Source organism: Protopterus annectens, chromosome 2.part0, assembly GCF_019279795.1.
Source record: "Protopterus annectens isolate FY-2018-M chromosome 2.part0, PAN1.0, whole genome shotgun sequence".
NCBI classification, from domain to species: Eukaryota; Metazoa; Chordata; order Ceratodontiformes; family Protopteridae; genus Protopterus; species Protopterus annectens.
The window spans coordinates 1684489009-1684504808 of NC_056728.1; the positions used below are offsets into that span (position 1 = coordinate 1684489009).

Consider the following 15800-nt stretch of genomic DNA (forward strand, 5'->3'; position numbering starts at 1 on the left):
TTTACAAAGCAAGTGGAGTAAAGTAATAATGTTGTAAGTATGCTTAAAGAAATTTGTATACATATATTTTTTACTTAAGAAACGACAATTAGTAGAGCAATATTTGTGTAGATTGTTACACCAAATCTATATGCTGCCATACAGCCATCACTTCTTGATTATGCCAGTCCTTCTATGTCTAATGCCTTCTTCCTGTCTCGCTGGTAGCACTTTTGGAAAAAAGAACTATTTTAAATAAATGTGATAGCTAGGGCAAGAAGAAAAATTCCAGATTCTGCACTCTCCCAAACCAAATCAACTGTACTCAAAATAAATGTGCAACAGTGACATAATAAAAAAAAATAAAAATTCTACAGTTTCTTTCTTTTGCTTCTTATTGCAGCAGTAGAACAATACATCTTATTAAATAGCCTAAAGAAAGAAGAAAGCATTTGGAATGATGTTAGCATGTTGCCCACAACTGTGCTATGCAAAAAGGAAGACTGGACAAGGCTGTAACACTGCTGGTCATGTAGCCTCTGTTTTAACTGTAAATTTTAATTTTAATGAAATATTGGCAATATATGATTGTTTATGGTGAAGCAACAACTAACCCCACATGTAAACATGGGAAAAAGGTGTTGTGGATGGATTTCACAAAATGTTGCATAGAAATCTGACCAGATGCATAACAGCAATGAAGAAAATGCTTAAAATGGCTAAGATTCAGGAGAAGCTATTCCATTTAATCTAGCAAACCTCTATGACATCTGTACAACATATGCATGAGGTAGTTTTAATGCCTTCAGGGAGAAAGGGGAAGAAAACAGCCACTTTACAAGGAAGAGGATTCCTTTTTCAGGGAATGAGTGACCTTAGGATCTGGAGCCTTCCTACACAGCAACAACCATGATATGCGACAAGCCTGGACTGTCCTTGGAGAAAAAACTCTTTTGTCTAGGCATTTAAATATAGGTATCACATCTGAGCTCTTTCATACATTACTGAGACTTAATATGTCCATTTTGTTGGCTACTGGTACCATCCAAGGGGAAGTCTTGGGTGAATGGAAAGCTTCAGGCAGAATGCAGTCCGAGGGCCACTTTGTTTAAGTGCTGATGAGCTTCAAGATCTTTCCAAATCTATAGTCATCAGGAGGAAAGGAAGGGAAGTCAAGTGTCTGTCATCCTTGCCTGGGGAGTTTACATGTATCCTCTTCCATGAAGGCTTACCTCCTGCCTTCAGGTGGGGAAAATTTCAAGCAAAAGGAAGACTGCCTCCTGCCTGGAGGCCCTGCTCTATATGCCCTGTGAGACAAGGCAGAAGCAGTACATGAAAAGCCCTTGTGCTATGCTCTGAATTGCTTTAAGGGCATCTTATGCATGGATACCTGCATTGTAGGCACCAGGGTTTGCCACAACTCCAAACTTGAGACAGGGACAGTCAAGCACAAGGGGCTGAGACAACTCAAAACCAACCCATAGGCTGAGATAACAAGTCCTGAATTCGATTATGACAGAACAGACCTGAAACCAGAGGTTGACAAAGATGCCGGTGTTGCGAAGGATGCAGAATTCGGAGACTGAATACTCTATCAGATGATGGGAACAGAGACCAGGGCATGGAACATCACCACCAGAAACTAAGATGGGGACCAGTTATGAAGAGGTCATTATCAAATTCCTAAGCATCTATGGTCCTGTCAATACTGGGTCGATCAAAGTCAAAACCATCAAGCAAGAAGAGGGCCCATCAAATATAAACACCAAAGTTAATGGACTGACTGATGGACAAATGGGTATTGAAGGTTGAACTAAGGCCAGACAATATGGAAAAGGAAAGGAAAGAGGTCAGAGAACTCTGGCAATGAAAATCCTCTAGAACCACAGATGCTAGGGGGTAATACACCTGAAACCAAATATGCTACATCTTAAAAAATGCCTTTCACATTCTGGCACAGTCCAGTTGGATTAAAAGTGACACATGGGGGTCACCAGACACAGAGCAGGAAAGCCTGGGAGACTGGAGCTTGTGTTCTGAGGCTTTAGAGAACATTCTCAGTAGAGAAAACAGGACCTGTCATTTTTAAAGCAGCCACACTTGAAGCATACCTGACAAAGAGAAAGAAAGACTTGATAGATGGAAGAAATTAAGACAACATCCTCAGCAGTCCTGATGTCAAAATAAGCTAGCTTGAGCTTCTTTGGAGTAGGATCACCCTTGACAGCATGGAATTTTCTCTAAGGATAAAAAGTTTTTGAGAAGAAGCCCTAGATGTAGACTCTGGGGAGTAGCCCTAAGATTTTCTAATTTCCAGTACATTTTTGTGCTCCATAAAGGAGAAGGGCTTAAAGGGGGCATGGATACAACAGTCTAATGAAAAGTGAACCCCTCTGACACATTTAAGGCACCTGGACTGCATGGCCTTTGGTTCACTCCACAAGGACATTTCCTAAAGGACTGAGAATCTTTATACGTATTCACAGCTATGTAGCAACTGTAACAGTAAAACACAATATAATCATGACAAAATGCAAAAAGTGCATAAGACCACTACACACGTCGTGTAACAAACAAGAAAAATTATAAAAGTACAGTATAGATCTGCCTAAACATACATAATGATGGCTAAGGAAGTAGGTTGAGGGGAACCTGTCCACAAACTCTGAGAGGAAAACCATTTACTACACACTATTAAGTAGAAAAAGGAACTATCAGACACAGATAAAAGCAACAACTTGAAAAGAAGCCACTCTACCGCAGATAGGTTCATAGGTAGGTACTGGGCTATCTGCCCGAAGGCATACATTAGCCCAGCCACGTTGTGCGGTATTCACCGCCCCTTTGGTTATAGATTACTACTAGGCTAACTACCCTTGTGGGCAATTTAAAGCCTAGCCAATTACCCCATGTGAGAATCAAACCCTGCACCTTGTGTCTGTAAGGTAAACACCTTAACCATTATGCCAAATCCCCTCTCAAAGTAGCCTAGGGCCATTTTGATGAGTATCTCACTACAATGTGCAGCTGAAGAGATCTGGGCAGGAGACCTTTGGTGCCAAGGATTATAGGCAAAGGGGAGGGGTTACGGTTCCTGTAAAGTTATAATGAACAAAGTACACCTGCTATTAATCTTACAAGTTATGAAGATCGAACTGTTAATATAAAATACAGCATTTCAAAGGACATTTTTTTTCTGCAAAGAAAAAAGCTACCTGCAGCTCCACAGTTATTTTTGTCTCTAAGGTGTCAGAATCTCAAAAGTAAGAAAGTTACCATTCTGATTTGCAAAAACATCTTAAAATTGCAGAAATCCTCTCACCCTTTTCATTGGACAGAACAACTTTTATAGTAACTAGGTATGAATACACCCAAAAACAAATCACTTGGGGATGCAATAGCAAAGGGCTACTTTCAGGTGGTGATGCACAGATGCAAATAAATACATCACTGCTGACAAGAAACATAGTCAAGTAAAAGATTTAAGCTAGGCTATCCAACACTCCAGCTATGTAAGCTAGGAATTTCCTATAACATCAGGTAAGCAAAATGCAGCCATCATCATCATGTAAATATCCTAGAAGCAGTAGAAAGACTGCAAAATGGATAAGGAACAGCAGTCCTTAGACACTGAAGTCATTCATACCCAAGGATCCATCCATGTATTCTAACTGATAAGAAATGGGTAAAACCTGACACATTAAAATTCCTTGTCAGAGCAAATTTAATTTGGATACATCTAACTCTGGCCACTGTGCTGTTCTTTTTTGGAATATGTATGGACAAGTAAATGTGTTTTTTTTCTCTCTGTTGGTAAAATGTTAGCATTTTGTTTAGATGCTGCTGTCAGACTAGTTACATACCTGTGTGTAACTACAATGGTATAAGTCTGTGTCATGGGACATGGTGTCAATCAGATGAAAATATTTCATGACATAACCTAGGCAAATTGTTTTTCCCATCCACTTGCTTGTAGTTGTATACTCCCAGTTAGTGATGTAATCAATGTACTTTCCAGGACTGTCAAATAACTTGTATATAGCCAGTGTTAAGTGTACACTAAACTGGTCACATTTTCCAGGCATTTCTCTAAAATATTTTGGTTCATAACTATTAGACATACTGTCACTCAGGCCACTGAGAGGTCTAGCCCAATTTCCCAATTGCCTCAAGCACTGCCTGGTTTAAGTGACTTGCTCAATGAAACACAGTAGACACAGCTCATCTAACTAACTGCTCATAGCTTTAAGCCTCTATGCTAACTGCCAGACTGTAGCAATGAGCAATTAACACAGGTATCCAAATATCTCAAGTTACACATGCCTTCTAACTGTAAATGTAACTCCTGACAATCTCAAGGAAGCATTCAGTAACTGTCATGTACATTTTTTTAACACAAGATACTACTTATCTACAGCAAATATATCACAATGTACCATGAAGTCTGAGTTGAAAAGTGACAGTGGTATTTTTCTGAGCTGAAATGGAGTGTTGGAACAATACCATATGAGTTATGTAAACAGCAGTCCTATACTACTAAGACAGAAGTACATACCGCTCTTATAAATGTGTCCGTCACTTCAGGGTTTTTAAGAGGAATGGTGAGCAGCTGCAGTTATTTTCTTCTGATACTGCGTCAAAGGCAGGGAATCAGCAATAGAAACATGTTTACAGATCTCAAAACCAAACCAAGTATCCACAATTGGAGCTGTATTCCCCCTGAAGAATGATGTCAAAACCAAGTGGAAATTATGAGTCTTTATTCTAAAGTACAATCCAAACAAGTATAAGCGCTTTCGTCTGCCGACATGCAGACTTTATCAAATACATGATCCAGTTCATTAAGCACCTTTAAATACCCTTTGCAATTAAGCAAATAATTAATTTTAAAGTGAAATTACACTAGTATAAAATTCAAATCACATGCTTAAAAAATACAAAAACCATTAAAATGTGTATAAATTTCATAAAACTTCCACTCTGGCAACTAAAATAGGCTTTATAGAAGTTAGTTCATTAATCCCTGGTAATTTGGAGTGCGTTTAATTGCAGTTGCCATCGCAGTTCGCATTCCTCAATTTTGTTGTGCCAATTACCCCCTCTGGCATTTTTCTCCACTTTTTCTAAAATCCCAAATCTGTGTGCACAATGTGTTTACATATTGAGAGATCAGGTAGCAAGGATAGGTGAACCACTGAAAGAGATTAGATTGGCAGCGGGTAACTGTGGAAGTAAAGGGTTGATGTACATTGGTATATGTGAAGGAAGTAATGGATTTTACATTGGGAAAACTGAGAGGGTTCTCAGAAGAAGGATATATGAGCACCTGTATGCCATTAGAACTGCCAATGTTAACAACGCTTTATATAAACATATCCTAGCTTGCCCCTCATTTACCGTTTACAGATTTGGGATTTTAGAAATAGTGGAGAAAAATGCCAGAGGGGGTAATTGGCACAACAAAACTGAGGAATGTGAACTGTGATAGCAACTGCGATTAAACGCATGTGAATTACCAGGGATTAATGAACTAGCTTCTATAAAGCCTATTTTAGTTGCCATAGTGGTAGTTTTATGAAATTTATACACATTTTTAATGTTTTTTGTATTTTTTAAGCATGTGATTTGAATTTTATACTAGTGTGATTTCGCTTTAAAATTAATTATTCGCTTAATTACAAAGGGTATTTAAAGGTGCTTAATGAACTGGATCATGTATTTGATAAAGTCTGCATGTCGGCAGACGAAAGCGCTTATACTTGTTTGGATTGCATATTAGAATAAAGACTGTCGTAATTTCCACTTGGTTTTCACATCATTCTTCAGAGAGAATACAGCTTCAATTGTGGATACTTGGTTTGGTTTTGTTTTTTAATCCACTTGACATGCTTGTATTGTACATGTTTACAGATCTCGTTTATTTGTGGTAGCTGTACATCTGTTGTTTGGAAGTATGAAGCTTTATGAGAGGAACATTTCTAAGTCTTAATGTGCCTGAGGACTCATCAAATTTAAAACAACAATACCTCTTTACCCGAACAGTAAACATATAAAGGTCCCTCAGCTTAAAAAAAATAACCTGTGAGCCCAGATGATAACTGCTTATCATTCAAGTCAGTATCAAACCTAAACCTCTTTTGGTTTACGGATGAAGATGCAATGGGTAGACCAAAGTCTAGGTAAGTGAAAAAGTAATTCATTAAATGTTAATGGGTCTGAGTATACCAGACTGCTGTAGATACTGGCATCTGGGTAGCCTCCTACACTGCCATAAAAGTACCCATCTGCATGAAGCAGTGATATCTCAAAACTAAGCACACATATATTCACATTACCCACTGGAAACAATCTGGTTGGCGAAGGGAAAGGTTCAGTAACCATTCAACACCCTAGAGAAGTTTTATTAAAATCATAGACAAATTAACAGAGGTTTCAAATGGCAACAACAAAACTGACAGTTTCATCAAAGTCAAATGTCTACCACATATACTTTTCAATGAGGGGACAATGCTTGTCTAATCACTCCTAAGATGTTTCCATGAAGTGAAAACAACGAACAGCTTATTTGTTTATTTTCTCCAAACTAAAATTTTCCCCACAGTGTTAAAATATCACATTTTAATGTATCAACAAGATAGCAAAGCCAAACGAAGTGTTCACAAATGGAAAACCTATGAAGTGGTCAACTACAAAACAGTAATAACAAAAAGAGTGGGGTAATGCTATTTTTATACTGGGCAAGTGCCACATGTTGCAGAAGGGAATAGTAATACAACAGATATTACCTCAAAAAGTGGGACCTTTGAAGGCTGGAAAGCAATAAGCTTGACAATGATTAACGCATTTAAAACAAATCTCACTTCTTTGCACTACCGCAAGAAATCTCCATGAGAAAGTCCCTATAATAATTGTGTAAAAATGACATTTGATGGGCAGAAAGCTGCATAGCAACCAAATGGCAAACCGCACAGAAAATTCAAATGGATTCTTTTACCCGCTTATTAAGCAATCATTTCTACTATACTTCCTCTGGTGAATGAAAATATCAGAATATTCAGTCTTCGTAAGTAGAATATTATTGGGTAAAAGGGAAATATTCAGAACTTCAGATCTTAAATGTCTGGCAGTACTAGAGTTCATATCCAGAATATGCATAACAATACCACACAGTGGTATACTGGAATAGTAGCAGAGTGTAGACGATGTCCAATGAAGTGATGGCTGTACACAGTACAATACACAGACTTTAGCTTCTTGCCATGTTGAAGAATTCAGTCTAGAAAAAAATATAACAGAATTATTAATGGGAACAGAAACTACAGCACACTTGCAAAAGACTCAATTTGATCCACAGAAACTAGCAAAAGAAAATGAACACACACATTCTTAACTGAAATTACAAAAAAGGACCTTATTTGATAGAACCTGCAGATGGGTGTATCTTCTCCACAACTCACACCTAGCATTTTTATGGAAGCTCTCAAGCTTAGAGACTAAACTCTTGTGATAATGCATATCATGATGCCATGCACCTCAAACAAATTTGCTCATAGCCTGATACTGTCAAGTTCATCCAGTTGTTAGCAGCAAGCAATAGTTGCAAATCAAAAGCAAAGATAATGTGGCAACCACACTGCTAATATGGGATAAAGTATATACCTGCTTGACTACAGGGAAATCTGGCAGCCAAGGATGGCTGGAGAAAATGCATACCCACAGGGTCATACAGGAAAGTATTTCTGACACATCAAAGAGAGTCTTCTTTGAAGAGCAACTAAAATAACCGGATGAATGAACTGCTATACCTAACAGTTAAGCTCTTCCTTAATGGCTTCCATGGTTGGGTTGAATCTGATGCTGACAAACCACTAAGGTGAATGAACAAAAGAAAGAAACACCAGGACCAGCATAGAAGACTGAGTACATCTTCAGGACCAACTCCAAATCCACAGAGTAGAAGGCTGCCTGGGAAGGAAGTGTAGAGAGCCTCAGAAGGATGGGCAATAATACATGTGTTAGCAGACACAGGACAGACAGATATGAGGCATACTTCAAAATGGAGATGCAGAAAAAAAAAACAAGCCAAACTCCATGGAGTAGAGTCATGGAGTCCTAACTGCAATCCAGATGACTCAACATCGATTAACACCTTGGGTGCCAAAGCAGGTGGATGGGACTCAGCAGATTATGACTTCTTGCCTATCCCATGGGGGAGGGGCCGGGACTCTGTATAAAGATGACATACTTTAGTGGAGGAAGGAATGCTAGTCCCTGGTTGAAGGTATGGGCTACTGCACAACAGTACCCCTCACTATTCATAAGGGGGATGATGTCATGTATGGTGATGCTTATGACATTGTCCTTGCTCTGATCAGTTAGGATTCCCTTGTGCATCAAAAAATCCACATCTTCCTATCTGCTCACCTCTTAAAGAGGAACAGCAGTCTTAAGGAATAAACAGCTTAAACGCATAGTTACAGCAGGACTGGGCCCAATTCTTAGGTTCATAAGTAGATACTTGGCTATCGGCCCAAGGGCCTACGTAAGCCTAGCCAACGAGGTTCCCTGGCTTACGCCACCCAAGAAAGTTATGCCTGAATAAATAAGGTTGACATAGGGGTGCTAGTCTTAGAGTAGTAGACTATAAGGTCTTTCTTTCTCTCTCTCTCTCTTTCCTGGAAAGGGATGGCCCACCTGCAGGAGTCACAGCAAGATTCATCTGGACCTCATCTCCAACAATAAAGATATGAGAGAGGAATGACTGAGATAACAGAGGAATGACCATATATCTGGGACACAGGAGTAGTGGGAGGAAAAAGGAAAGCCGGATCACAGCCTTGGCCAATGGTTTTAGGCTCAGTTGTGCAAGGAACTCAATTTCCACCCTCAACAAGGGAGTAAGGGGGTAGGCAAGTACAGTTGTGTACACTTACCATAAATGTAGATGTTCGAGTGTGTTCACCGCTGCAGTCCTAACTAATGGGTTATCCGGCTCCTGGTAGCCCTCGGTCGGCCAGAATACCAAAGGTAAGTAAAAATTACATCTGTTGCCGTCAGTTGTAAAGGACGTCAGGGTGTCCAATACAAAAGGAGGCAGCCGACATCACTTCCTCAGTCTTTCTTGCCATAACAGTCAGGAGCCCTCAGAAAATAAGGCTTAAACCAAAAACAATTTTAGCAAATAATATTAAATTTAGCCTGTACCTCAGGAAAAGAGAATAGGAGAGGACCAAAAAAAGGGGGATGGAGGGAAACCAGGACTGCAACAGTGAATATACTCGAATATCTACATTTATTGTAAGTGTACACAACTGTACTATGTTCATCATGTTTCACTGTTGCAGTCTTAACTAATGGGTTGATTACCAAAGCCGAGAAAAAAGGGGGGAGGAACCAACTGAATCAAGGGTTGGAGATAATGCCCTGCAACACAGCAGTGGCAAAACCCTGTCCTGGCTCTGGAAAACAGAGGCAAATTATAATGTTTTGTGAAAGTGTGAACAGAAGACCATGTGGCAGCCTCCAAAATGTCTTTAGTAGGGACACCCCTTAGAAAGGCTGCAGAAGTGGAAGCTGCTCTAGTTGAGTGGGTCTCAACCCTTTGAGGAGGAGCTTTGCCATGAAAGGAATAACAAAAAGTAATGCAATGTGCAATCTATTTGGAAATTATTTGCTTAGAAATAGCCTTGCCCTGGGCTCCAGGGGCAAAACTGACCAACAACTGTGCTGTTTTCCGAAGGTCTTTAGTCTTGTCCAGGTAAAACCTGAGCTGTCTGTGCACATTAAGAAAATGTAGGATCCTTTCACCTCTATTCTGAGGATTAGAAAAGAAGGTAGGAAGGTGTATGGACTGATTAAGAGTCAGGCTAGAAACAACTTTAGGCATAAAGGACGGGTTGGTTCTCAGAGAAACCCTATCTGCATGGAAAATAAGAAAAGGCTCCATGCCATCAAAGCTTGCAGCTTCGAAACCCTCCTTGCTGAAGTAATAGTCAAGCGGAAGGCAGTCTTCCAAGAGAGAAACTTTAAATCTGCAGTGGCAGCTGGTTCAAAAGGAGGAAGAGTAAGTTTCTCTAGAACAAAATTAAGATCCCAGGCTGGAGTAGGTGCCCTTCTGGGAGGTTATAAGTTGCAAGCACCTCTGAGGAACATTTTCATCAGGGGATGAGAGAAAATGGGTTGCTCAAAAGAACAATGAGCAGAAATGGCTGAAGCATGGATCTTGATAGAGGAAAAAGAAAGACCACTCGAAAGCAAATTAGCCAGGTATTCCAGGATGAGAGGATGGGTAGGATGAGGAGAAGATTCCCCTCTAGCCTGCATCCAATGAGAGAAACTTTCCCATTTGCCAGCGTAGGACTTCATAGTGCTAGGCCTCCTGGCCTCCCTCAGCACGTCAACCACCTGCTGGGAAAGGGAAGAAAAAAAGGATGGAGTCAAACAATGAGCCATGCTGCCAAATGGAGAGACTGAATATGAGGATGCAGAATGTTTCCCCCTTCCTGAACCAAAAGATCTGGCTTCAGAGGAGGACGCCAAGGGGGAAATTGGGAGAGACTGCGAAGCAGCGGATACCAATGCTGTCTGGGCCAGTCTGGAGCTATGAGAATAGTCCTTGGTCTTTTGTCCCTGATCTTCAGTAATACTCTGGGAAGAAGAGGAAGAGGAGGGAAGGCATAAACTGACAGAAGCGTCCAAGGGAAGGGCAGAGCATCCACTCTTCAGGCCTTGCTGTGATGCTGTCTGGTGCAAAATAGTGGTAGAAGGTGGTTGTCTGGGGAGGAGAAAAAATCCACCTGAGGAGTGCCCCAACGTTGAATGATGCTGCAAAAGACTGCTCTGTTCAGTTGCCACTTGTGAAGATCCACGGTCTGTCTGCTCAACTTGTCTGTCAAAATATTGAGTCTCCCTGGAAGAAACTGAGCTAGGAGATGCAGGTCCAAGGACGCTATGGACCAGAGAACCATGCTTTGTCTGCACAGGGGGTAAGAATGAGTTCCTCCCTGTTTGTTGATGTACCACATATGACTGTGGTGTTGGCTGTTCTGACAAGCAGAGTTCCTGGAGAAAAAAGATGCTTGAAAGCTAGTAAGGCCCGCTGAACTGCTATCATCTCCTTCAGGTTTATGTGCAGGTGCAACTGTTGGGCGTTCCAACGTCCCTGTATGCATCTGCCATCCAGGTGAACTCCCCAGGCGTAGTCTGATGCGTCCGTGGTAAGAACTTGAATGGCAGGAGGTGGGTGAAAAGGCATGCCTTTGTTTTGTAGACAGGCTGCTGCCCACCATAGAAACTCTGTCTGCAGAAATGGAAGCAGAGGAATCATCATATTCAGGTCCTGTGTGTGTTGACACCAAATGTTCTTGAGGTACCGTTGCAATTTCTCATATGGAATCATGAGAATGCAAGCGGCCATGTATCCCAGAGCTTGCAGGTATTTCCTTGCAGGGAGCTGGGACAGGCGAGTTGCCTGCTTCTCCTGGGTGAGATATATCATCTTGGAGGCTGTGTTCAGACTCGCTCCCAGGAATGTTATCTCCTTGGATGGCACCATTTTTTTATTTTTCCTCATTGAGAGTGAAACCCAGGGAAGAGAGTAGAGTCTTTACAAATTCTAGACCCTTTAACAGCTGTTCCTGAAAATTTGCTTGAATCAGACAGTCGTCCGAGTATAAATAAATCTGAATTTTCTTCTGCCTGCAAAAAGCAATGACTGTTGCCAGGCACTTTGTGAAAACTCTGGGAGCAGTAGATAAGCCAAAGGGCAGCGCAGAGAATTGATAATGTTGCTTGCCCACCCTGAAATGAAGGTACTGCCTGCAACTTTCCCTGATAGGGATGTGCAGATAAGCTTCTGAGATCTAAGGTTACCAGCCAGGAATCCTTTTCTAGCATTGGTAGTAACTGATGCAGAGTGAGCATTCTGAACTTTGGAATTACTAGAAAAGAGTTCAGAATGGATAGATCTAGGACAGGACGCCAGGTGCCTTCTTCTTTTGGAACTAGGAAAAGCCTGGAATAAAAGCCCTGGCCTACATGCTGAGCAGGAACTAATTCTATTGCTCCCAGATTAGACAGAGACAAAATTTGTTTTTCTTCTGCCCTTTGGTTTGGGGGAGTGTCTGGGAATCCTTTGGGAACTGGAAAGGTGTGGAAAGAAAACTTGTGCCCTGGGGACACCGTTCTGAGCACCCATTTGTCATTCATGATAGTGGCCCAGACATCTGCAAAAGGGACAACCTTACCCCTAAAGGACTCTCCAGGCAAGCAAGAAAGTACAGTTGTGTATCTACCATAAATGTAGATTAGACAGAGACAAAATTTGTTTTTCTTCTGCCCTTTGGTTTGGGGGAGTGTCTGGGAATCCTTTGGGAACTGGAAAGGTGTGGGGACACCGTTCTGAGCACCCATTTGTCATTCATGATAGTGGCCCAGACATCTGCAAAAGGGACAACCTTACCCCTAAAGGACTCTCCAGGCAAGCAAGAAAGTACAGTTGTGTATCTACCATAAATGTAGATTAGACAGAGACAAAATTTGTTTTCTTCTGCCCTTTGGTTTGGGGGAGTGTCTGGGAATCCTTTGGGAACTGGAAAGGTGTGGAAAGAAAACTTGTGCCCTGGGGACACCGTTCTGAGCACCCATTTGTCATTCATGATAGTGGCCCAGACATCTGCAAAAGGGACAACCTTACCCCTAAAGGACTCTCCAGGCAAGCAAGAAAGTACAGTTGTGTATCTACCATAAATGTAGATTAGACAGAGACAAAATTTGTTTTTCTTCTGCCCTTTGGTTTGGGGGAGTGTCTGGGAATCCTTTGGGAACTGGAAAGGTGTGGGGACACCGTTCTGAGCACCCATTTGTCATTCATGATAGTGGCCCAGACATCTGCAAAAGGGACAACCTTACCCCTAAAGGACTCTCCAGGCAAGCAAGAAAGTACAGTTGTGTATCTACCATAAATGTAGATTAGACAGAGACAAAATTTGTTTTTCTTCTGCCCTTTGGTTTGGGGGAGTGTCTGGGAATCCTTTGGGAACTGGAAAGGTGTGGAAAGAAAACTTGTGCCCTGGGGACACCGTTCTGAGCACCCATTTGTCATTCATGATAGTGGCCCAGACATCTGCAAAAGGGACAACCTTACCCCTAAAGGACTCTCCAGGCAAGCAAGAAAGTACAGTTGTGTATCTACCATAAATGTAGATGTTCGAGTGTATTCACTTTTGCAGTCATTACTCTTGGGTTATCCTGATGGCAGGCTACCCTCAGTCGGCCAGAATTCCAAAGTCTAGGTCCGGCGTCGGTTGCTGTTGCCTCTTCCCTGACGTCAGTGCGTCAGGGGTATAAAAGATGCAGCCAACGCCATTTTCTTCAGTTTTTCTTGCCCCAGATGTCAGGTGCCCCCAAATTGGAAGGCTGAAAAATATGCCAATAAAAATGCATGCACAAAAATGACATTTCCTTCATCTACAAGCAAATACACCAAATAGGTTGTATAGGATAGAGAAGTGCAGATACGTCCCAGCAAAGAAAAGGGGGATGGTGGGTGGGTAACCTGGACTGCAACAGTGAACACACTCGAACATCTACATTTATGGTAGGTACACAACCGTACTATGTTCGTGTTTCACTGTTGCAGTCATTACTCTTGGGTAGAATCCCAAAGCTGAGGATGGGTGGCTGGGCAAAATAGGATTAGGAGAGGCTATGAGGCCCTGCAGAACTGCAGTGGCAAAGCCTGCTCTGGACTTAGAGTAAAGAGGTAAGTGGTAGTGCTTTGTGAAAGTGTGCACTGAACTCCAAGTTGCAGCCTCTAAGATATCTTTGGTTGATACTTCTCTGAGGAAGGCTGCTGAAGTGGCTGCTGCTCTAGTGGAATGAGGCCTAATGCCCTTGGGCACTGATTTGCCATGTTGAAAATAGCAGAAACAGATGCAATGGCCTATCCATTTAGAAATAGTCTGTTTTGAGATAGCCTTTCCTTGTGATCCTGCAGCATATGACACTAAAAGTTGCTCAGTCTTTCTGAAAGCTTTAGTTCTGTCCAAGTAGAAGCGTAATTGCCTGTGTATGTCCAAAGAATGCAGAATTTGCTCACCCTTGTTCTGTGGATTTGGATAAAAGGTAGGCAAGTGAATGGTTTGGTTGAGGGCCACACTAGACACCACCTTAGGCATAAACATAGAGTTTGTCCTCAGAGAAACCCTGTCTGGATGAAAAATGATAAAAGGTTCCACAGCCATGAGTGCTTGTAACTCCGAGACTCGCCTTGCAGAGGTTATTGCTAGGAGCAGAGCTGTTTTCCAGGATAAGAATTTTATATCTGTTGTTGATGCTGGTTCAAAAGGAGGCAGTGTGAGTTTTTCCAAAACATAATTGAGGTCCCAGGCCAGAATTGGTGCTCTCCTTGGAGGCCTAAAGTTTTTGGCCCCTCTGAGGTACTGCCTTATTAAAGGATGAGAAAAGATAGGTGGTTCCGTATTGTAATGGGCTGAAATGGCAGAGGCATGAATCTTAATTGATGAGAAAGAAAGGCCTTTGTTCAGCATCTTAGTTAGGTATTGTAAAATCTGAGGTATATTTGGTACACACGTGTCAATGCCTTGTTCCTGGTTCCAAGCACAGAATCTCTTCCATTATTCTGCATAAGATTTTCTGGTACTGGGCCTTCTGGCCTCCAAGATAACATCCATAACAGCTTTTGAAAGAGGAATGTTCTGAATGGCTACATTATCCGCCATGCTGCCAGATTTAAGGTCCTGAGTTGGCTGCGCAGGATCTTATTGTTTTGTTGGGTCAGCAAGTGAGAAGTTTGAGGCAATATCCATGCTGGACCTTGAGACAAGCTCTTTAGGATTGGGTACCAGTGCTGGCGTGGCCAGTCTGGTGCAATCAGTATCATTTTTGGCTTCTCTTGTCTGACCTTCAGGAGTATCCTGGGAAGGAGAGGCAGTGGAGGAAAGGCATATACTGTTAGATTTTTTCAGCTGAAGGATAGGACGTCCACTTTCCATGCTTGCTTGTGATAAATCCTTGTGCAAAATCTCTGCAATTGGCAGTTGTGAGGGGAGGCAAATAGATCTATGTCTGGGCATCCCCATTTCCTTATTATCATGCTGAAGACTTGTAGATCCAGTTTCCATTTGTGGGGATCCATGAGGTTTCTGCTTAGTTCATCTGCCAGAGTATTTGTTTTTCCTGGCAGGAATTGTGCTTGCAGGTGAACTTGAAAACCCAATGCTGTGTCCCATAAGGTCATTGCTGGTCTGCAGAAGGGGTAGGAATGTGTACCTCCCTGCTTGTTTATGTATCACATGACCGTAGTGCTGTCTGTCTTTATCAGTATCTGCCCTGGATGAAGCAGGTCCTTGAAAGCTGTCAGGGCATTTTGAACAGCTAGCATCTCTTTTTGATTGATGTGAAGATGCATCTGGTTTGCAGGCCATGTGCCCTGAATACATTTTCCTGCCATATGGGCCCCCCAGGCATAATCTGATGCATCCGTTGTCAGTGTCTGTCTGGATGTGGGTAAACTGAATGGCAGACCCTTGTTGTGGTGACAGGCTTCTGCCCACCATCGAAACTCCTGGTGCAGGCAGGGAATGAGTGCTATTACTGTCTCCAGGCTGTGGTAATGCTGAGTCCAAACACTTTTTAGATACCATTGCAGTTTCCTCATATGCAGTCTGGCATATGGAATTAGTAGAATGCAGGATGCCATGAAACCCAAGGCCTGCAAGATTTTCCTTGCAGATAAGTGGGTTTTTGTTGCCAATTTCTTAAAGTAAGCAGTCAGCTGCTTTTGTTTGTCTGGCGTGAGT

At 41.9% G+C, this 15800-nt stretch overlaps 1 protein-coding gene across 2 annotated transcripts in view; it reads right to left on the bottom strand.

Moving 5' to 3' along the window:
* Positions 1-6359: 6359 nt before the first annotated feature.
* RPL7L1 (ribosomal protein L7 like 1) overlaps positions 6360-15800 on the bottom strand; it is a 613595-nt gene continuing 604154 nt past the window's right edge. For both annotated transcript variants that reach the window (XM_044061740.1, XM_044061738.1), the window contains one exon: positions 6360-7255. The gene's annotated coding sequence lies outside the window, so the exon portion shown is untranslated. The remainder of the gene's footprint in view (positions 7256-15800) is intronic.